The 24,646-nt window shown below is 37.2% G+C and overlaps 1 protein-coding gene and 1 pseudogene across 6 annotated transcripts in view; one reads left to right on the top strand and one right to left on the bottom strand.

Annotated features, from left to right (window-relative positions):
- Positions 1-24,646, top strand: part of Tbc1d5 (TBC1 domain family member 5) — a 469,862-nt gene that overhangs the window by 103,494 nt on the left and 341,722 nt on the right. The window lies entirely within an intron of this gene.
- On the bottom strand, positions 9,560-10,132 carry LOC143434795 (large ribosomal subunit protein uL6 pseudogene; annotated as a pseudogene).

Below are 24,646 nucleotides of genomic sequence, written 5' to 3'. Positions count from 1 at the left end.
TTTCTATTCCTCTGGCTTTTACAGTTTTTCTGCTTCTTCTGCCAAGATCCCTGAGTCTTAGATGGAGTAGTTGTGTTGTAGATGTGTCAGCTGAGGCTGGGCAACACATGCACATTTATTCTCTGCATTTTGATTTCTTGTGAAATGATTTCTATTTGTTATAAAGAGATGTTTCTTTGATAAGGGGTGAGACCTATACTTACTTATGAGACTAAGAACATCTTTGTGTCCATCTGCCTTTGCATGTGTGTGTGTGTGTGTGTGTGTGTGTGTGTGTGTGTGTGTGTGTGTATGTATTTGAAACTTGAATTCAGTGATTTGATCAGGCTGACCTATTCCCACAGTGATGGGCTCCAGGCTTGTTAGTCACTATTCCCAGCACATTACATGGTGCCAGGGATCTAAACTCAGTTTGTGTGGTGGCACTTTACTTTCTGGGATATTGCCACAGCTTTTCTTTCATGATCTTTAATCATTGAGGTTCCTATATGACCTAATTTTCTAGTTGCTAGAAGACTGTCCTTTAAAATTTTTTTTAAATACTTGTTTCTTATGTACAAATTCTCTAGAATGTAAATTAATCATTGTAAAAGGATTAAAGTGATACTTTACATTGTAAATTCTGAATGCCCTAAATAGAAATGTAACTTTTAAATGTTCTGATAAATTAGGTATTTCTGCTACACATAACTCAACATATTATTTGTACTTGTCTTCTGCTCAGCCTAGAGTTTGAAAAACTCTAAGAAGTGTGTCTAATTCTTTGACATTGCAACATGTCCTTGTTATGGACAAAATTAATGCTCAAGAATGACACAATTGAGTTATTAATTAAATGTTGCATGTAAAATTTTGTGTTTTAAGTAAGGTTATAAGTTTGTGTTGGAGGGATATCAAGGAAGGAATATTGTGTTGGAGAAATGGTTCTGTAATTAAGAGCTTGTACTTATTTTGCACAAGACACAATTAGGTGGCTCATAACTGCACTCATGTACAAAGTTTTTCTCTTTCTTTCTCTCTCTCAAAACGTATAATTTATAAAGGACTCTGAATGTGGAAGATACATAAATTAGCTGTTTCTTTTTTTTTTTCTTAGATATTTTATTTACACTTCAGATGGCATCCCCTTTCCCCATTCCCCCCCACACCCCCCTTAGGAAACCCCTATCCCAAGCCCCCTTTTCCTTTTTGCATTTATACATTTTTTTAAAAATAATGTTAATCATAGGCTTTATAAGTTTGGAATTGTTCAATCAGAGGTGTAACCCACTGACCAACCTAGATATAACAACTATCTTTGACTGGTAGAGATACTTGAACCTCTGCCTCCCTGTCTCCCCCCTCTTTCTCTCTTTCTTCACCTACCTTCTCCTCTCTTTCTTCTTCTCCTCTTCTTACTCCTTTTCTTCCTCTCAGTACTCCTTCTACCTTAGCTCCTCCTACACATCACCTTTCCTGTTAAAATGAAACGTTTCTCTCAAAATACAATTAGAACATAATTATGCCAATTTGTACCAGTGAGGTACAGGATAGTCCTAATACCCAGTCCATCCTTTTGTTGACTAACCAGCTCCTCTGTCATCTATTCTAACTAAAACATGTAGTTCTGAACCTGGCTTTAGGATGAATGTCAGCTGACGACCATCCACTCAAGTCTTTTCTCTTAAGGTCAATAGCTATATGTTTTCAACCCCATCAGAAATCCAGAATGACTGAGTTAACTATAATTGTGGGAAGCACAAATCATAGTTTCTAAAACTTAGCCAATTTATAGAGACCTCTGAACACCTGGACACTCGCTCTACTTCAAAACGTTGGAGCATCTGTTCTTCTGCCTTCTGGCCCAGGATCATCTGACAGACCTTAGTGCTGCAGAATTATTAAGGGCTGATTACTCTGTCTAGGCAGATATAATCAGTCGACTATTCTGCATGTGTGTCCATTTCTGGACAGTAATTTGTCTGTAGAAGGAAAGTGGCAATTCTTGCCTAGTGGCTGTCTCACCACAACTGGAGTAACTCCAAGGATGCTCAATTTCTTCTTAGAATTCAATATAGGAAGCTGTCCGGAGCAGACAGGTCTCTAATGAAAATGAACATTAATACTGAAATGTTTGTCATGTCAATTCTAAGGATTTCTGATGTTTTGAAAACCAGCTATCCATGTAAGGTAATCTGGACTGTTGCCTGTTAACTCCACTCAGCTATTTCTAAATAAAACATAGAGAACACCCTTATAATAAACTCCTAGCCATGAATTTGCTATAGTCCCTTAACTCACAGGCTGACCATCTCAAATCAGTTAAAAAAGTCAAAGAAGGACTGGGTCTAAGCTTTGTATTCCTAAATGTGTTATACTGGTACAATGCCTATGGGAGTAACAATATTCATCTCACTCTTATATCACTAAGAAGCTCATACCAATGAAAATCTTAAAGTTTGTAAACAAAGTAAATTGGTGCCGTTTAAGAATTTATATCTTCATCTTGATATTAATTATACAGATTTCTACTAATAGGTTATGGCTATGCAATAAACCCTAGCTAATCCTCTCTATCCCGACAAAATCACTACTTTTCCCTAGAGAGACAGCCCAACATTTACCACCTTAGTCCCCAACTCCAGGGAATAGGGGCGCTGACTCATCATTAGCTTCTTCAAGCTGATTATGGGCATTGAGATATTAGAAGAGGAGTGGGGGGGAGAGCAAGTTGACAATCCTCTGATGCTGTGTCTTCGCTGCCTCCAGATGGCATTCCCGGACCTCAGAGGTTTGAGCAGGTCTGCCCAGCTTGCTTGTTGAGTAGATACACCAAGGCTGATCATTCTGCAATATACAATTCTCAAAGCAACTTTTAGTATCAAGATAGTTTTTTTTTTTTTTAAGAGGGCTGACATTTTATTAAGAATGTTGGTTCTAACCGCTTTTCTATTTTCCCCCTCTTTTATTGGATATAATATTTACATTTCAAATTTTATCCCCTTAACATATTTCCCCACCACCCAGGAACCCCTTATCCCATCCCCCCTCCTCCTGCCTCTGTGAAGGTGTTTACCCACCTACTCCCAGCCCCCCTCCCCCCCTCAGATTCCCCCCCCCCATGCTCAGCCTTCAGGGTACCAATGATCTTGTCTCCCACCTATGCCCAACGAGGCCATCCTCCCCTACATATACAGCTGGAGTCATGTGTCTCTCCATATATGATCCTAGGCTGGTGGTTTAGACCCTGGGGAGCTCTGGCTGGTTGGTATTGTTGCTCTCCTCACGGGGCCACCAGCCCTTAAGGTTCCTTCTATTTACTCTCTAACTCCTCCATTGGGAACCTTTGATCAGATTAATGGATAGCTGTGGGTATCTGTCTCTGGGTATGTCCGACTCTGGGGGACCTCTAAGGAGATAGCCTTATCTGGCTGCTGTCAGCTTTCCCATCCTGACATCCCTATCAGTGTCTATTTTTGGTGACTGCCCATGGAATGAATACCCAGATGGAATGGTCTCCCTACAACCTGCCCTTCAGCTTCTGTCCCACACTTTGTCTCCATATTTGCCCCCTTGGGTATTTAGTTACTCCTTCTAAGAAAGACCTAGGCATCCTTACTTGTTCTTTCTTCTTCATGAGCTTCATGTCATCTGGTAGTTGAATCTTTGTTGTTTCAGATTTTTTGGGCTAATCTCCGCTTATCAGTGAGTAAATACCATGTGTGTTCTTTTGTGATTGGGTTACCTCACTCAGGATGATATTTTCTAGTTCCATCCATTTACCTAAGAATTTCCCAAATTCATTATTTTTAATAGCTGAGTAATATTCCATTGTGTAAATGTACCACATTTTTTGTATCCATTCCTCTGTTGAAGGGCATCTGGGTTCTTTCCAGCTTCTGGCTATTATAAATAGGGCTGCTATGAACATAGTGGAGCATATGTCTTTGTTATTTGTTGGGGTATTTTCTGGGTATATGCCCAGGAGTGGTATAGATGGGTCCTCAGGTAGTGCTATATCCAATTTTCTGAGGAACTGCCAGACTGACTTCCAAAGTGGTTGTACCAGCTTGCAACCCCACCAACAATGCAGGAGTGTTCCTCTTTCTTCACATCCTCGCCAGCATCTACTATCACCTGAGTTTTTGATCTTAGCCATTCTGACTGGTGTGAGGTGGTATCTCAGTGTTGTTTTGATTTGCATTTCCCTGATGACTAAGGATGTTGAACATTTCTTAAGGTGCTTCTCGGCCACTCAAACTGAGTTTCCTCAGTTGAGAATTCTTTGTTTAGCTCTGTACCCCATTTTTTAATGGGGTTATTTTGTTGTTTGGTGTCTAATTTCTTGAGTTCTTTGTAAATATTCGATATTATCCCTCTATCAGATGTAGGATTGGTAATGATCTTTTCCCAATCTGTTGGTTGCCGTTTTGTCTTGTTGACAGTGTCCTTTGCCTTACAGAAGCTTTGCAATTTGATGAGGTCCCCTTTGTCAATTCTTGATCTTAGAGCATAAGCCATTGGTGTTCTGTTCAGGAACTTTTCCCCTGTGCCTAGGTATTCGAGGGTCTTCCCCTAGCTGTTTCTTTATTTATATATATATATGTGTGTGTGTGTGTGTGTGTGTGTGTGTGTGTGTGTGTGTGTGTATACATATATATGTATATATATATATATACATATATACATATATACATATATATACATATATACATATACACATATGCATATATATATATATATATATATATATATCCATATCCCTAAGACAGGGCATCACTATGTAGCTCTGGCTAGCTGGAACTCACTGTGTTGACCACCAAGTTGGCCTTGACTCCTAGAGATCTGCTTCTGCCTCTCTCTGCCTCTCTCTGCCTCTCTGCCTCTGCCTTTTCCCCTATTCCTGGCCCCTGGCCATAGACCCCAGTCTGGGCCTCAGCCTTGGCTTGAGCTCAGCCCAGTGCTGAGATTAAAAGTGTGCGCCATCACACCTGTCCTAGTTGTTCCTGGTTGCCTCCATTCTCCAAACGTCTATAGTAACCGTGGATTGTTGAATGAGAATGAGATCTTCAGGATATCCTGTGCTCTAAGTCCTCTCTCAGTTGGTATTCCTGTGGTAGAGGAACATGTGGTAGTAATGGTAACTCACAGGACTGTGTTTTGTGTCAGTCTTATTTTTCCTAAGCTGTTAGAAGAGAGGAGTCTCAAGAAAGGAAATATTTACAATAGAACTAAAGCAGTTGGTGATGTGTTTAGGATTGTAAGTGAAGTCGATTTTAAACCTGGACTATAGTTTCTTTTCCTAGGTAGTAGAAATGACATGGATAGTGGACCATACAGTCTTGGGCAGGAACATTTATCACTTATTGATTGGAATGGTCACTTCCCTGTACTTAAACCTTCTTATCTCAACAGCTTGTTTGTCAGGACTATCTGAGTTCTCCTAGGTATGTGTAATAGGCTTTAGGATAACCAGGGATACATACTGAGATCCTGTTTTTAGTGGTTGAGTACTGGAGATAGAACCCAGGACCTTAAATGTGTTAGGCAAGGACTCTACTGCTGAGCTACACCTGTTTCATTTTCCTCACCAGATGTAGACTAAGATTGTTATGTGGACCACTAACCCAATGCGTTTTTAAATTTTAGACTATGTGCATTGTTCTATATCAGGAGTAGGACATTCCAGTAAATGGTTAACTGTTACTAATTCAAGAGTAGAAATAAAATCTTGAACAGAATTAACTAATACCAGGCCAAATATGTTTGCCAAACTGTGAGATATTAAATGTTTTCATGTTCTGATGTAGTATGATAGCTAAAACCAGAAATATCCTGAATTTGACATTTTTAAGGATAATATAGATTTTATTTTTATTTAAGTCTTTTCATACACTGGAAAACGGAAATTTGATTTTAGGGGTGGCCATGATGGCACATGCCTTTAATATTAGCACTCAGGACTATCTGAGTTCTCCTAGGTGTAGGTAATAGGCTTTAGGATAATCAGGGATACATAGTGAGATCCTGTTTTTATTAAAGAGAAACAAAAAGAAAATTTGGTTGTAGCCGATACACTGTTTGTAGTTTTGTACATTTCTGTACAAAAGTGCATGCCTAGAGGACATGCACTCTACAACATGTGATTACTTAAGATGTGGGACTCTTCCCTTCTATGCTTGATCTTCTAGGTTTTCTTTTGTCATTGATGGATTCATTGCTGTCACATAACCCCTCCCCCCCATTTCTTCTAATTTCTTTGTCAGTGACCGTTATCACCATAGTCTCTGGCATTCAGCAGGTATCTTGAACAGCTGACTCCTTTCAGACTGGTTATTTCTTTGTTTTGTCTTCTTTACAATTTAGCTAATTTAATATTTTTCAAATTAGAGTTGAGTCTTAGGCTATACTTTACTGAAAACGTCTGTGATGACTCCATTCCTCTATCCTCAGCGTCACACTTTGCCTCTCTAGCTATGACTAGCCTTTCTGCTTTGTATTCTTATTGTGCCTGAGGTTGGATGGAGTCCATAGTTGTCAGATCTCATCCTCAGTTGACTCTATTTGGCCTGTTCTAGTCCTTGCTGTAAATCAAGTTTTGTTTTATACAGTATCACAGATTGCTCTATCCATTTTCATAGTAGTTAATGATGTTTTCAATACATACTGACCTGATTATTGGATGCTATGGGGTGAGACTGTTTCAGTATTTACAATGGCCAGGGAAAGCCCTGAAAATCAATAACAAATATTACATGACTTGCTATAGTAGGTAACTAGATAGTTAAAAGATTTAGTGGGTTATTCTAAAATGAGATAAATGCAGTGTTAATGTGTAAGCATTGTTATTTGTTGTGGCATTGTTGCGGCATTGATTTTTATCTGTCTTTACCATTTTTATTAAAATAAAAATAATTTTTGATTTGTGAATTTTAATTCAAATTGGTCTTTTTTTTGAATTTTAGAGTTCTTGAAGGGACTTAAGAGTAAAAATTTCTGAATTTCCATAGTGTATGAAGTTTATAATTAAAAAAATTGATGTTTATTGTAGTTGATATGTTTATTTAACTAAGTTACATAAGATATAAAGTTTAAGAAATCTCTGCCTACTTTGTTTAAACAAACAGTAATAGTTATTTTGTATTTTAGTGGGCTTCTTGCTCTTTTAAAAACTTGTCTTTTTGTTAATTTATTATGAGTACTCTATTGACATCATTTCCACCTCTTCACCCTACTATTCTCTTTTCACTCCCCGTCTATGTCAATCATGACTTGTCTTTAATTATTACTCGTGCTTGTGTATATAAAACCTGCTGAGGCCATTTTGTGTTGTTTGTATCCTCAGGAGTCTAAGGCTGACCATTTAAGATTATATAGCCTTTCTAGGGACTAATCCCTGGAAAAAACAAATTCTCCAGTCAGCAGCCATTGATACCTGTAGCTTTTCATCTAGGAGTGAGTTCTTGTGAAACACCACATCTATGTTATGTCAATAGTTTTGTTTTTATGCAGGCCTTATTTTGGAAAGTATACTTTTGGTATTTCATGGGTAGGCTTTCCTGTCCTGACTGGAAGTCAGTATCACACAGCCTGCATCCTTGTCTTCTGGCTCTTTTCACTCTGTGCTCTCACCAGTGCTCCCTGAACTTTAGGTGTAGGTTTTACATCATGATGTATTAGATGTGGGTGTACATTTCATTGTCACTTATGTATTGACCAGTGTGGATCTCTGCAGTAGTCTCTGAATGATGCAAGTGTTGAGAGCTACAGTAACCTATGGAATAAGGATATATATATATATATATATATATATATATATATATATATATTTTTTTTTTTTTTCAGAAATAATATTGGTGTAAGAAAAATGGCAAAAGTTCATTCTTTTCTAGGGTCTATATCCTCTCTTACCCCTAGTAGTTGATTACTTTTACTGCATCTGACATCAGTTATCTCCTATTGAACAGGTCTTAAAGTCAAATTATACAGCTATTGGTTATTCCTAAGCTAAAAATGCCACTATTGAATCATTGAAGATACCTTGACAGGCCAAACATTGTAGTTCATCGGTTTTATAGCTTGGTATGAATATTGATTGCTTTACTTCGACAGCTTGCATAACACCTTCCATTATTCCTAGAGTTTGTTCTCTGGAAGAGTTTTCAGGTCAGTTTCATCTGGATTCCTCCAAATTCTGTGTCTGAAGTGTATGCTGTCTCAAGCAATAGGAGCTTCCCTTCAAGTTCAGGAAGGAAACAGGGCAGTGACAGTAGTCTATACTGTTCTGGTTCTCCTTTGGACTACCCTGCCCAGCTCTTGCTCTCCCTCTCCCTCTCTCCCTCCCTACCTTTCCTTCCTTCTTTCTCTTGTCTACTTTTAATGTGTGTGTGTGTGTATGTGTGTATGTGTGTATTTTCAGTAGGCTTATAAAATATTTTCTATGGCTCTTTCAAACATCCCTCTGCATTACTCCCTTGTCTCTCCTTCATTAAGTTCTGTCTTCTTTTCCTCTTTTCCACTTCATAGCAGCTGTGTTGTACTAGTCTAGACTCCTCTCTAGAGCTTAGAGCTTATGCTTGTGGGTCCTTCAGACTTATATTCAAAGCTAGTATTCAGAAATAAGCTCAGCAATAGGAGAGACTATGTTGAAGATGGCTCTGCTTAGGATTGGCACCCCACACTCAGTCTCTGCATCTTGACCAGTTGTGCGTTTCTGTCACACTGAGTAATCAATCCAGTTCCACAAAGTGGGACTAAATAGTCAAACATATGAGCTTATGAAAGTCCTTCTCATTCAAACTAATACAGGTAGGGGTATTCTTTGATTTTTTTTTTTCCTTTAGAACTGCCTCTAAATGGGAAAGTTTCTATGATCTCTAAGTGTATTTTTAATGGTATATAGAATGGCTACTGAATTTTGTAACCTGATTCTTATGTCCTTGACTTTGCTGAAAGATCGATGATTTGTGGAAGATTTCTTGTGGAATTTTTGGGATCTTTTATGTATAATATATCTGCAAATTATACCATTCTGTCATCTCTAAGTAGAGTAAATTTACCTTTTTACCCTTTTGTATTACTTTTATTTCCTTTTCTTGTCTCATTGATCTAACTAGTGCTTCAAACATTATATTGAAGCAAGTGGGAATACTTATCAGCACCGTGTCATTTCTGATTTTAATGGAATTACTTCAAGTTTTTCTTCCATTGAGGATGTTATTGAATACAACTTTATCATCTATGGTTTTTAGTTGGTTGAGATAGCTTTCCTCCCATCCTGTTCTCTCTAAGACTTTTTAATCATGAAATCACATTGGATTTTGTCGAAGGCTTTTTTAATATCTCTTGAGATTGTTTTTTGATATATATGTATATATATATATATATATATATATTCATTTTCAAGTATTTTATTGAGAATCTTTATATCTATGTTCATTAGGATATTGGCTTGCAGTGTTGTTTGATTTGTTTTGTTGTTGAGTCTTTTTTTTCAATACATAAGTGTTTTATTGTTCCCAAAGAGCCCAAATTGTACTTGTGATTAGGATCTTGTTTCTGGAGCTAGGAAACTGAGGCCTCACTCGTCAGCCTGCTGCTTGGTTCCCTTCTCAGACACAGATGCCATCCAAAAACTTCCTGACAGCCTTGTTTTAAACTGTTTTGGCTTGCTGAATCAGAGCAGCTGAATTTGGAACAAGTTCAATATTATTTCCTTCAAGGATTAATTCATTCTTCTGGGCTTGAGAGACAGCAAGCAGCACCTGTCCTCATCCTAACCCTGCGGATGTATTTTTCACCCAAGAAATACGGGATTTTAACCTAAGACCCATTCTCCTGAATAACGATGTTGATGGGAAGTGCGCATACACAGTGCTCGTCTTGTAACGGGCGCCCAGTGTGACACCCTTGATCGTGTTCTGAACACGACTGCAGATGGTTCTGACAGTGACCAGGTCCTTTCTGTTACCCCACCATTTGTCAACCTGGAGCCTTTTCTTTTCTTTCCAAGAAGACTCAGCTCTACATTGATGTGATTGAAGCCCCTCTGCAGAGTTCCCCTGGGGCCCTTCACAGTGACTGTGTGCTGCTTCAGAGTGATGTTGACATTTTCTGGAATGTCGACAGTCTGATTGGTGAGAATGGTCTTCATTCTTGAAGTAGATGGGGCAAAGAGCGAATGCCCTTCATTGTTGTTGAGTCTTTACCTGGCTTGGGTGATATAGCAATATTGACTTCAAAGAAGTTTAGAAGTCTCTCCTTTTCTCTTCTCTTCTCTTCTCTTCTCTTCTCTTCTCTTCTCTTCTCTTCTCTTCTCTTCTCTTCTCTTCTCTTCTCTCTCTCTCTCTCTCTCTCTCTCTCTCTCTCTCTCTCTCCTAGTTTAAGAAATATTAGTTTTAGGTCTTTGAAAGTCCAGTAGAATTTTGCTGTGAATCGACTTGAGCTTGGGTATTTTTATTTGAAGGCTTTGAAAATCTCCCAGTTCATTTTTACATCTGTTTAAGTTGATGGTCACTTGTTTTAACCTTACTGCTTTAATGAATCTAGAAATTCATCCTTTTTTGTCTTTAATAGTGTACATTTTTATTTTTCTTTCCTTTTTTATTGGATATTTTATTTACATTTTAAAGTATTCCTTTATAATATTCTAAATTTGTTGTCTTTATAATGTTTTCTTGCCCATCTCTGATTTTGATAATTTGGGTTACTTTTTGTTAATTGCACTAGGAGTCTGATGATCTAGTTTATCTTTTCAGAAGACCAGCTTCTAGATTCTTGGATTCATTGTATTTTTTTGACTATTTTTTTATGTTATGCTTTGATTTCTATTGTTTCTTTTTGTCTACTGAACTTGATTTTAGTTTCTTTGTTATCAAATCCTTGAGTTGCATCATTAAGTCACTTGTTTGTACTTTGCCTTTTTAAATTTTTTAAAAAATTTATTATAATGTAGGCATGTATAATTATTACTTTCTCTCATGGGACTGCTTTCAGTGTTTCTCAGATGTTTTATTATGTTGTTCTTTCAATTTTACTTACTTTTGTTATTTTTTTCTTTTTTGTTTTTCTTTGATCTAGTGATCATTTGGTAATGTGTTGGTAACATCCATGAGTTCATGTGATTACTGTAGATTTTTTTCCCTGTTGAGTTTTAGGCTTTGTTTTTAAGTCATACTGAGCCATTTCTCTAATTATATATGTGTCTCACTATATGGTCTATTTTATAGAAACTTTCATGTAGTGTTGAGTACATTAGATAATCTTGGCATCTAGTTATAATATTCTATAAATATTTGTTAGGTTATTTTGATAATATATCTAATGTTTCTCTGTCCAGTTTTTGATGAGATGACCCATCCATTGCAGAAAGTAGGGTACTGAAATACTTAACATTTGAGTTAGAATTAATCTTTGTGTTGTTCAGCCATATGTACCTAAATTTGTTAATATATGTTTAAGATTATAATATCTTCTTAGTTAATTTTCCCCAGGCCAGAATGAAGTATCTTTCTTTATCTCTTTTGATTAATCTTAGGTTGCCATATGTTTTGTTAGACTTTAAGATAGTGATGCTTTAGTTGCTTCTTAGTTCCATTTATTTAGAAACTTTTCTCATCCTTTCATTGAAATGTTTTTTCTTAAATGGGAAGTATCGTGTAAAAAAAAAAAACTGGAATTTATTTCTTAATCTTTTAAACTAATACTCACCTTTGATTATGGAGTTTATATCATTAATATTCAAAGTTACTGAAAGGTGTAGCATGTTCTACCCTTCCTCCCCCATCTTTGTAGATTTAATGTTTTCATGGTGTTTCTAATTTCTGGCATATTGTTTTTGTATGTGTATTTAATCTTTCATATTCTTTGGGTGGTACAATTTCTCTTTCAAGTCATGATATTCTGTCTTCTCAATCCATTCTATTGATGAGGCTTTCCTGTTGGCTTTTCTAATTGGATTGAGTTTTTTATTCTGTCTTTATTTCAGGTTGAGTTGTTCTGTATAGTTCTGTCTGTTTACTAAATTCAGTTTACAAATTGTGAATTATTCTTAATTTCATTTAGATTAATGTTTGTGTTGATTAGACTTTACTTAGAGGTTTATGCCTATAATCTTTAAATTTATTTATATCTTATTTTTGTGTCCTTGAATTCCTTCTCTTTCCATTTATTATTTTAAATTCTTTGTCCTGGGATTCATCTAAAGAATGCTTATTGGCAAACATTTTTGAAACTACTATGTTTTCATGGTTGGGACTATTATTTTGACATTTCATGCTTTCTTTCTTTTCTTTCTTTTTTCTTTTCTTTTTTTTTTTTTTTTTTTTTTTTTTGCTTTTGTGATGTTGTGATGTTACTGTAGTCATGTGGACTTCTTTCTTTACTTATATATTAGGTTATGTGTGCAGAGTTGGTAGGTCAGTCTTTCAGATATACAATTCTGACTTTTGTTTGGAAAGACAAGAGAATTCCATTTTATTTGTGACCAAAAAAGTGTGAGAATGTAGCCTATGGCTGAGTCTGCCTGGGCAATTCAACAAGCTCAGTACTGCACATGTAGGTCATGGTCTTTGTCATCCATCTATAATGGTGTGAGTGTGTGCACTTGGAGTTAGAAACTGGAGTGGTAATAGAACAGGCTGACAGGGATCTGGGACGTTCTCCTGGCTGGTTTGATGCATATAATTTGCAAATCCAGCTTGCTCTGGATTGGAGATTCCATCTATGTTGAGGTCCTGGGGCGCTCACTAGGCTGGACATGTGCATGAGCTGTGAAACCTCCACCAGGCTAGGAAGGGAGGGAAGGGCTTTGCTATACAGTTATTTTAGAAAGTAGGAAGATGTCAAAAAGGCTTAAATCATACTAGAATTATGCTTTCATGATAGTTCTTAACTGTTGAGGCCTTATTTAATATGTGACTTGCACGAACATATTTGAAAACTTCTTAGGACTTTAGCATTATTTTTAAAAGTTGCTTTACTTCTTTTGCTTACATTTGAAAATTATTTAGTTCAATAAAATTTTGGTTTTTAACTACCTAGATTTTCCCCTAGGAACAGCTAATTGAAATTAAAAAATAAAAGTAAACAAAAAGAGATGCATGAGAGAGATGTCTAAGTACATAGGCATCAAACATGCATGTTAATTAGGACGGACAGACAGACAGACAAACTTAGAAAGAGACAGACAGAGATGGAGAGATTGGGGAGAGAGGAGCACACATGCATGAGAGAGATGGTCTAAGTATGTAGACATCAAATATGCATGTTAATTAGGAAAAATTATAAAAATGCGAAACCAGATGTTACATAAATTATTTGACTCCCAGGATAGCAACAACTTATACATTGATAATATTTTTATATTTGCATGTGTACATCGATTTTCTATTTCTAGATTTCCCAATATTTATGTAGTTTCCATGAAAATAACCCTAAAAAGAAATGGCACTCCTGCCAGGCTGTGGTGGCACACGCCTTTAATCCATGCCTTTAATTGGGAGGCAGAGGCAGGCAGACTTCTGAGTTCGAGGCCAGCCTGGTCTACAGAGTGAGTTCCAGGACAGCCTGGGCTACACACACACAGAAACCCTGTCTTGAAAAACCAAAAAAAAGAAGAAGAAGAAGAAGAAGAAGAAGAAGAAGAAGAAGAAGAAGAAGAAGAAGAAGAAGAAGAAGAAGAAGAAGTAGTAGTAGTAGTAGTAGTAATAATGATAATAATAATAATGGCACTCCCTTCATTGAAATGGTGTAAAGAATTCTGTATGTGGACTGGTAAGGAAGTCAGTTGTGTACAGCTTTACCATAGGGGTGGCCTTCTGGAGTTACGAACTTTGCTTATATTGTTCTGTTCTTCTTTTTCTTGTTCTTGTTCTCGTTCTCCTTCTCCTTTTCTTTCTCTTCTTCCTCCTCGTCCTCTTCCTTCTTCTTTGTTTTCTCTAATGATATACCAGATTCTTCCTTTATTAAATATATATTGTCACAGCAAAGTTAATTAATGATCCTTGCTGTATAAGAAATTGAAATTTTGCTTGATATTTAAATTCATCTAATATATGTGTTTAGAAATATCATAAATTATAGTTACTTGAGGTACTTACTCTATTACTTTTTAATTTGATTAGTCACATTTCTTAAAGAAATAGCTGCCATTCTTCAAATAGTGACATCATTGTATGGTAAGATAAATATTTTTAACTTTAAAAAGTCATCTTTATGTACCTCCACCTGTACTCATGGACTGATTGGTGTGCTGCCCCTCCCTCAATCTCTGCCTGTCTTCCAGGAGGCTCCCTTTAGCCAGAGACACAGATTAGTCCCTTGCTCCAACCCATTGGCCTTCTGAGACCCCACAGAGCTCAACAGGTATAAGCTCTGCCCCTCACTGTCAGAGCTCCATCTCCCTTGTGGTCCTCAATTGCACCTGTTCTTGCAGACCAATGAACACAATGCCCGCTCACCCTACACCTGTCTGCCTCCCAGGACACCTGCTCTAGTCCAAGACATATAGCTCCACCTGCCTCCTGGTAGGTGTGCCCCAACCCAGGTCATCCAAGCTAGTCAACACCAGAGAAAAACAGATGACAAAAGGCAAGTGCAAGAATATATTCAACAGAAGCCAGTTTAATATGGCACCACCAAAATCTAGCTCTCCCACTACAGCAAGCCCTGGATTTCCTAACATACTTGAAGAACAACATTGTGACCTTAAATCTCATCTCATGAAGACGATAGAGGTCTTTAAAGAGGATATAAATAATTCCCTCAAAGACATGCAGAAAAACACAGCTATACAGGTATAAGCCCTTAAAGAGGAAACAAATAAATCCCTTAAAGAAATGCGGAAAAATACAATCAAACAGGTGAAGGAAATGAACAAAAATGTCCAAGACCTAAAAATGTAAACAGAAACAATAAATAAATCTCAAATAGAGGCAACCCTGGAGATGAAGAACTTAGGAAAGAGAACAGGAAATATAGACACTAGCATGACCAAAAGAATGGAAGAGCTGGAAGAGAGAGTCTCAGGCCTACAAGATACAATAGAAGATATTGATACTTAGGTAAAAGAATATGCAAAATGTTCCTAACCCATACCATCCAGGAAATCTATGATACACTGAAAAGACCAAACCTAAGAATAGCAGAAATAGAAGAGGGTAAAGATTCTTAGTTCAACAGGCCAGAAAACATGTTCAACAAAATTATGGAAGAAAACTTCAACAAAATTATGGAAGAAAACACAGATTGAATTCCACACAATAATAATAGGGGACTTTAACATCCCACTTTCACCAACAGACAGGTCATTGAAACAGAAACCAGAGACACAATAAAACTACCAGATGTTATGAAACAAATTAACAGACATCTATAGAACGCATCGCTCCCGCCCCCATGAATATACCTTTTTCTCAGCACCTCATGGAACCTTCTCCAAAATTGACCGTGTAATCAGGCACAAAACAAGCCTCAACACATACAAGAAGATTGAAATATCTCCTTGCATTTTATCAGATTAAGGCTGGAATTCAACAACAACAGAAAGAGCAGAAAGCTCACATACTCATGGAAACTGAGCAATTCTTTGCTCAGTCATCACTTATGGAAGAAATGAAGAATTTAAATCTAGAATTCAATGAAATGAAGGCACAACATACCCAAATGTATGGGACATGAAAGCAGTGCTAAGAGGAAAATTCATAACACGAAGTACCTTCATAAAGAAATTGGAGAAATCCTACATTAGTAACTTAACAGCACACCTGAAGCTCTAGAACAAAATGAAGAGGTCTCACCAAAGAGGAATAGAAGGCAGAAAATAATCAAACTCAGGACTGAAATTAACCAATTAGAAACAAAGAAAATGATACAAAGAATCAATAAAACTAAGAATTGTTTCTTTGAGAAAATCAACATGATAGATAAGCCCTTTGCCAAACTAACTAAAGGGCACAGAGACAGTATCCAAATTAACAAAATCAGAAATGAAAAGAGATACATATAGAAACTGAGGAAATTCAAAAAATCATCAATGAAATAGATGATTTTCTAGATGGATACCACATACCAAAGTTAAATCAAGATCAGGTAAACTATCTAAATAGTCCTATAACCCTAGGAAATAGAAGCAGCCATTAAAAACCTCCCAACCAAAAAAACCCCATTGACAGAGATGGTTTTTATGCAGAATTCTACCAGAGTTCTAAAGAAAAGCTGATACTTATACTCATCATCGTATTCCACAAAATAGAAATAGAAGGAACACTACCCAATTCACTCTATGTGCTCACAGTTGCTCTGATACCTAAACCTCAAAGATCCAACAAAGAATTTCAGACTAATTTCACTCATGTATAGCAACAAGAAAAATACTCAATAAAATTCTCACAAACCAAATCCAAAAACTTGTCAAATACATCATTCACCATGATAAAGTAGGCTTCATGTCAGGGATGCAGGAATGGTTCAGTGTGTAAAAATCTATCAGTGTTATTCACCACATAAACAGACTGAAAGAAAAAATGCATGATCTTCTCATTAGATGCTGAAGAAGCCTTTGACAAAATACAACACACCTTCATGTTAAAAGTCTAAGGGAGATCAGGGATTCAAGACAAATACCTATACACAATAAAAGCAATATATAGCAAGCCAATAGCCAGTATCAAATTAAATGGAGAGAAACTTGGAGCAATCTAACTAAAATCAGAGACAAGACAAGGCTGCCCTCTTTCTCCCCATTTATTCAATATAATACTTGAAGTTCTAGCTAGAGCAATAAGACAACAAAAGGAGACCAAGGGAATACACATTGGAAAGAAAGACATCAATATCACCATATATATATATATATATATATATATATATATATATATATATCACTAAAAATTTTAGTAGAGAAAGCATCTTCAACAATAGTGCTGGTCTTACTGGCTGACTGCATATAGAAAAATGTGAATTGGTCCATATTTATTACCCTGCACAAAACTCAAAGTGGATCAGGGACCTTAACAAAAAATCATATACACTCAATCTAACATCATAGAAAGTGAGAAATAACCTTTACTCATTATTGACACTGGAGAAGATTCAGTGAACAGAACTTCAGTGGCTCAGGCTCTAAGATCAACAATTCATAAATAGGTCCTCATGGAACTGAAAAGCTTCTATAAGGCAAAGGACACTGTCAAATATAGGACAAATCGGCATCCTACAGATTGGGAAAAAAGTCTTCACTAAACCTACATCTGATAGAGGGCTAATATCCAAAATATACAAAGAACTCAAGCATATAACTTAAAAAAAATCCCAAATAACTCAATCAAAATGAGGTACAGAGCTAAACAGAGAATTCTCAACACAGTAATCTCAAATGTCCTAGAAGCACTTAAAGAAATCTTCAACATCTTTAGTCATCAGTGAAATGCATTATCAAAACGATCCTGAGATTGCACCTTACACCAACCAATCAGAGCTCAAGTGACAGTACATGCTGGCAAGGATGTGGAAAAAGAGGAACACTCCTCCATTGCTGGTGGAATTTTTAACTTGTACAACCATTCTAGAAATCAATCTGGTAGTTTCTCAGAAAATTGGAAATCGTTCTACCTAAAGACTCATCTATATCACTTCTGGGCATACACCCAAAAGATGTTCCACCATACCCCAAGAACATGTGCTCCACTATGTACATAGCAGTTTTATTTGTAATAGCCAGAAACAGAAAGCAATCCAGATCTCCCTCAACTGAAGAATGGATACAGAAAATGTGACACATTTATACAGTGAAATACTATTCAGCTATTTAATACAAGAGCATCATGAATTTCACAGGCAAATGGATGAAACTAGAGAATATCCTAAGTCAAGTAACCCAATTCCAATGGTCATTCATTGATTAGTGAATATTATCAAAAAAGTTGAGAATACCCATGATACACCCTGTAGACCTAAAGAAGTTAAACAACCAGGAAGGCCCAAGTAAGGATGCTTGAATCCCACTTATAAGAAGGAACAAAATAGTCATGGGAGGCAGTGGAAGGGAGAGACCTGAGTGGGACAGAGGAAACGGATGGAAGAGGGGGACAGGATCAGGTATGAAGAGAGACAGAAGAGAGTCACAGAGGGCTAGTAGAATACATGGAAATATTCCTCTGCTGGGACTGGGTTCTGGGGGCAACCTTTACAGAGTTCCAAAGACCTGTGATGTGAGAGGCTCCCAGGAATCAACATTGTGACCTTACCCAAAATGCCCAACAGTGGAGATATGGAACCTAAACAGACCATCTCCAGTAGCAAGGCAGGACCTCCATCCAGTAGAGGAATGGGTATACTATCCAACCTACAAAATTTTTGACCCAAAATTTGTCATGTCTAAAAGAAATGCTGGGACAATGGTAGAACAAAGACTGAAGGGATGGCCGATCATTGACTTGCCCAACCTGAGACCCATCCCATGGCCAGGCACCAATCTCTGACACTATTTCTGATCCTATGTTGTGTTTGAAGCCAGGAGCCTAGCATAACTGCCCTCTGAGAGGCTCTACTCAGCAACTGAGACAGATACAGATCCCCATAGTCAAACACTGGATGGAGGTCAGAAGTCTTATGGAAGAGTCAAGGGAAGGATTGAAAGCCCTCAAGGAGATGGCAACCCTACGATAAGACCAACAGCATCAGCTAAGGACCTTTGTGAGCTCCCAGAGAGTGAGCCACCAACCAGAGAGCATGAAGAACCTTGTCCTAGGCCCCAGGCACAAATGCTGCGGAGAGCTGCTTCATCTTGCCTCAGTGGGAGGAGATGTGTGTAATCCTGCAAAGACTTGATGCACCAGGATAGGAGATGGGGTGGGTGCCCTGTCAGAGCTAAAGAAGAGGAGGCATGGAGGAGGGAGGAACTCTGGGAGCAAGACTAGGGGCAGGGTCAGCATTTTGGTTAGAAATTAAAAATAAAGAGTCATGTTTAGAATAAATTGATCTCAATTTTTATAAGGCCACGATGAAGACGAGATTTCTTTTAGTGATTAGCAATATCGAGTTTAACCAAAGAAAAATAAGATGTGTATGTTTTATTATCTAACAAACTGATTACAATACGTATATTCTCTGTATATATCATGGAATTTAGAAAAGTATTGCTTATAACTTTTTAGTTATGACTGAAAGATTAAAAATAAGGAAGTACTACATCAGAATATAATAATTCACTGCAAAAACATTCATAAGCCATGAATTATTTTCAATAAAATGAATATCATACTACATAAAAACAGTTGTTGAATAAATGTTTTCCAAAAGAATATGACTTTTTAAATTTGGTTTAGTGATCATATCATGCTATATTGTGTTTGACATACTAATTCTCATCAAATCACAATAATTTTAAGCTACATATGCTATTAGAGAGTTTACATATCTATATTGTTGATTTGTACTTCACATTTCATTCCTGGATTGTTGCTTTTTGTATATGATGAGCCACTAATAATGTAACAAGTTGTTGCATTACTCTGAAGAGACTGGAGGCCCCAGGGTGTTTAGAGGTCTGGTGTGGTAGGGGTTGGGTGGTTAGGGGTGGGGACATCCTCATGGAGACAGGAGGGTGGGGAGGAGATGTGAGATGTGGATCAGACAGTGGACAGGGGAAGGGGAACAAAATCTGGAGTGTAAAAGAATAAAGAAATAAAAAACTTTTAAAAAGCTGATACATAAATACCAATTAGTGAAAAAAATGGCCATGCATTTGACGAAGACTGGAGAGAGATATATGAAAGTGTTAAGAGTGTTGGGAGGGAGAAAAGGGATGGACAAAATGTAAAGACTCAAACACCATCTAATATTTTTTATAGATTTATCTTTAAGTTATTTCTTAGTTAATTTGGTCATCCTCAAAAATTTAACTGTAATTATTGTAGGTTTATGTAGAAAGATCTGTGTTTAGTATGTTTTTGAAGTATATTATTAAAATACTTTTTCTGTAGGAAAAACTTATAAATTAGTTTTTAACTCATTGATATATTTAAACTATCCTGGTGCACTCATATTCTACATTTACGGTTTAGCAGTATTGTGAAATACATCATGGATGGATTTTTTTTTTTTTGGTTGGTTGGTTTTAAAATGCCAGATTTTCATTTTATTTATAAATGCTTTTAAAATATAATATATTTTACTGTGCACTAGGGTTTTAACAGTTTTCTGTCATTTTAACCTGTATATAATTTTAGTGAAAAATTAAATGATTTTGTAATAATGATTTCTTTTGTGAGCAAGAGCGTTTTGGTTCCCACCTCTTTTCTGGGTTGTAATGTATCATACTTGCCGATTTAAAGGTCTCTTCTGAGAGTTAAATAGGTGATGCAGTAGCCGATGCTTTTCCTCTAAGGAACTGGAATTGTGACATCGGTCAGTTTTGTCCCTCCTCGCTGTGTGTTTGAGTTAGCATTCCTACTAGAGCAGCAGCACTTGAAACTGTCAGTTTTTCTAGGTTGCCATTTTGCAGCAGCGTAGTTAAGGGTGATATCTGCTGATCTCTATTTTTTGATTCCTTTTCAATTCCTACTTGCCAATAAAGGCTCTGCTCTGTGAAACCCTTTGAAATAAGCTGAAGTTGGCTTCAAACATCTGTAGTTCAGTGAAAGTTCTCCTAGAAGGTGAACACAAATTTAGTCAACATTTAAAAATAGAATATTCTTAATACTGTTAGTATAGTATTATAGTCAATAAAACTTCTGGATTTATTTGCATACTTCTGCAAAGATTAAGTTTGAGGTCATTTGGGGAATAAAGTTGCCCCTATCAGCAGTTACTCAGAAAGGTTCATGTGGTCTTTATTTTCTACTTCCTCTGTTCCATCACTGGCTTCTTTTTTGTTTTCTTATTATTTTTCTCTTCTCATTTGGCTGAGTCTCCAGAAGGCTTTTTTTCCTGCTGCTGATGGTCTATAACTGTCAGGCTTACTGTTTTGAATTAATGAGTATATTAAGTATATATTCAGTAAAAGAACAATTAGCAGATAGCAGATAGATTGCAAAATACCATTAAATCAACCTTTACAGCATCCAGGAAACCTTCAGAGGAAGCTGATTGAGAGAACAATCAAAAGCAACATCAAATCAGGTGCTTAAAGCATCATGCAGAAACTAGTCATGTTGTATAGTGCTTCTCTGAGACATTACCTCACAGAGTAGCATTTTCCTCATGGATGACCTTCAGGTTCCTTGTTCGCACTGCAGACATTTTCATACCAAGGGGTAAACAACAGTAACTTGTGTTAGAAATGGTTTTTCTCTTTAGCTGTTCTCAAAGATGCAGTTTTTAAGAAATATTCTCAGCTGTTTGCTGATTCCTTTCTTAGAGTTAGAGAGTTTTGGAGGTCATCGAACTTACATGTATGCTGGAGTCTGTGACAAGAAAACCCTCTTTATACCCAGAATCCACTTTTAACAAGCCTATGTACACGATAGCTTGCCAATAGAACTTATTTACAAGGCTTTAGAAACATTTTCCTGCTTATGCCTTTAATATTCATAGGCCTTTTAATAATGTTTTCCTGCTTGAACGTTCAATATATTTATCAAGACATAGGAAGTTAGAATAAATTTCTACTTGGAAGTATCTCAGTATCAGTGGTATAGTGTTTACCTAGGGGTCCTGGGTTAGATTCCCAATAGTTCCGCAAAAAGAAGAAAAAAATTGATTGAATCACTACTCAGTTCCTACATGGTAAAGGAAACTGAAGCAACGATCCAAGTTATTTTTCTACTAATTACTTGGAGTGTACTTCACAATATTATATTTGGGCTATTTTTTGTTGCTGTGATGAAATAGTATGTCCAAAAGCAACTTAGAAAGGAGCTTGTCTTTCTTTTTTTCTTTTTTTCCCTTACCATTGCCACATAGGCATAGAGTCCATAATGATGGGAGAAATATGGCTGCAGGAGCTTCCTTGGTACTCTGTTTTTGGAAGTGCTTGTTGCATAACAATAACTAGAAATAAGGTGTATTGGACATGTTGTCATGTCCTGGTTCACCTTAAAGGCACGGTGTAGTTTATTCCATTCTTCTTTAAGCAGGAATAAAATTTCTCATTTTTTTTTAGGTTATTGACATTATATCATGGTCACCTGGAGTTTGATTTCTGAGTTTAGGCTAGTAACTTAAAAGTAAGCAATTTGTTGCTAGAAAGATGGCTCAGCTGTTATGAGCCCTGGCTGCTCTTCAGGAGGAACTGGGTTCAATTCACAGCAACCATATGGCAGCTAAGTGGTAGCTCACCCCTGTCTGTAGCTCCAGTTCCAGGGCTTATGACACCTCACACAGACATATATGCAGCCAAAACACCAATGAACATAAAATAAAAGTAAAAGTTTTAAAAAATAAACAATTTACAGAGCCCCTTTCCTAAAAAGCACATTGTTTGGTGGTGGGGAAGGAAAACCTGAATGCATATTTACCACCTTTTTCTCTCTTAGCCTCACCTTCCCTGGGAGCTCTGTGTATATGTGCACCTCTTGTCTCCTTTTCCTACTGTTACCTGTTCAGGGCTTTATGCTTGTAATGTGTTCTGAGTTATACAGAAGGATGACTGTCTTTTCATCCACCTGAGAAGTATTAATGGAAAAGATGTTTGAGGATTTAAGAAAGTGTGATAATCTGCTTACAGACTTTAAATGTCAGCATTGAGGGTGAAAGCAATGCAAGTGAATATATTCCCTTGATTCACAAATGTTTGTTAACCATTTATGATAACTACTCCAGTATCTGCAGGTTTACTTTCTAATATGCCCTTTTTACTTTAATTAGATAGTGTAAAGAAAATTATTTTCTTTTGTCAAATTCATTGTAAAATTTTAAAACTTTTTGTTCTCTGTGTACTTGATAGACACCTTACTGTTGAAGCAGGCTTGAAACAAGCGAATTTTAAATCACAGTCATCTGTAGGAAGTAACAGGATCAGGATCACTTTCTCCTCCTCTCACTTTGACAAGGGTTTGGACAAGTCCTTAGTGAACATGAGTGGAACCAAGTTTCCCCTCCTTTCAGATCTAGCAGTCTTCTGGGGTAGCTATTGTTTTGAAAGAAGTTGCAGGAGCCTGATGATTTGCAGGGAGAAGATCAGAAACAAAGAACCAACCCTTTATGATTATAGGGGTATTTCTTTATCACATGTTTAAGTTAAATAAATCTATCAGGTATTTCTATTTTACATTGAAATCTGAAAGTTTTAAATATTTTTTTTCTCATTTTAAGAATCTTACATCTGATAGAGGGCTAATATCCAATATATACAAAGACCACAAGGAGTTAGAATCCAGAGAATCAAATAACCCTATTAAAAAATAGGGTACAGAGCTAAACAAAGAATTCTTAACTGAGGAATACTGAATGGCCAAGAAGTACTAAAGAAATGTTCAACACCCTTAGTCATCAGGGAAATGCAAATCTGAAGAACCCTGACATTCCACCTCACACCAGTCAGAATGGCTAAGATCAAAAACTCAGGTGAGAGCAGATGCTGGCGAGGATGTGGAGAAAGGAACACTCCTCCATTGTTGGTGGGGTTGCAAGCTGGTACAACCGTCTGGAAATCAGTCTGGTGGTTCCTTAGAAAATTGGACATAATACTTTCTGAGGACTCAGCTATGCTGCTCCTGAGCACATATCCGGAAGATGCCCCAACATAAGGACACATGCTGCACTATGTTCATAGCATCCCTATCTATAATAGGCAGAATCTGTAAACAACCCAGATGTCCCTCAACAGAGGAATGAATACAGAAAATGTGGTACATTTACACAATGGAGTATTACTCAGCAATGAATTCATGAAATTCTTAGGCAAATGAATGGAACTAGAGATGATCCTGAGTGAGGTAACCCAATCACAAAAGGACACACATGGTATGCACTCACTGATAAGTGGCTATTAGCCCAAATGCTCAGAATACCCAAGATACAACTCACAGACCACATGAAGCTCAAGAAGAAGGAAGACCAAAGTGTGGGTGCTTCTGTCTTTCTTAGAAGGGGGAACAAAATACTCATGGGATCAAATATGGAGACAAAGTGTGGAGGAGAGACTGAAGGAAAGGCCATCCAGAGACTACCCCACCTGGCGATCCATCCCATATACAGTCACCAAACATAGACACTATTGTGCATGCCAAGTGATTGCTGACAGGAGCCTGATATAGTTGTCTCCTGAGAGGCTTAGCCAGAGCCTGACAAATACAAAGGTGGATGCTCGCAGCCAACCATTGGACTGAGCACAGGGTCCCCAATGGGGTCCCCAATGGAAAAGTTAGAGAAAGAACTGAAGGAACTGAAGGGGTTTGCAAAATCAACAATATCAACCAACTAGACCCACCAGAGCTCCCAGGGACTAAACCCCCAATCAAGGAGTACACATGGAGGGACCCGTGTGTATATGTAGCAGAGGATGGCCTTGTCTGGCATCGGTAGGAGGAGAGGCCCTTGGTCCTGTGAAGGCTTGATACCCCAGTGTAGGGGAATGCGAGGGTGGGAGGTTGGAGTAGGTGGGTGGGTGGGTCGGGGGAACACCCTCATAGAAGCAGGGTATGGGGGATGGAGTAAGTGGTTTCGTGAGGGGTGGGTACCAGGAAAGGGGATAACATTTGAAATGCAAATAAAAAAAATATCCAAT

Source organism: Arvicanthis niloticus, chromosome 17, assembly GCF_011762505.2.
Source record: "Arvicanthis niloticus isolate mArvNil1 chromosome 17, mArvNil1.pat.X, whole genome shotgun sequence".
Lineage (NCBI taxonomy): Eukaryota > Metazoa > Chordata > Mammalia > Rodentia > Muridae > Arvicanthis > Arvicanthis niloticus.
This window is presented reverse-complemented; position numbering and strand designations above follow the sequence as displayed.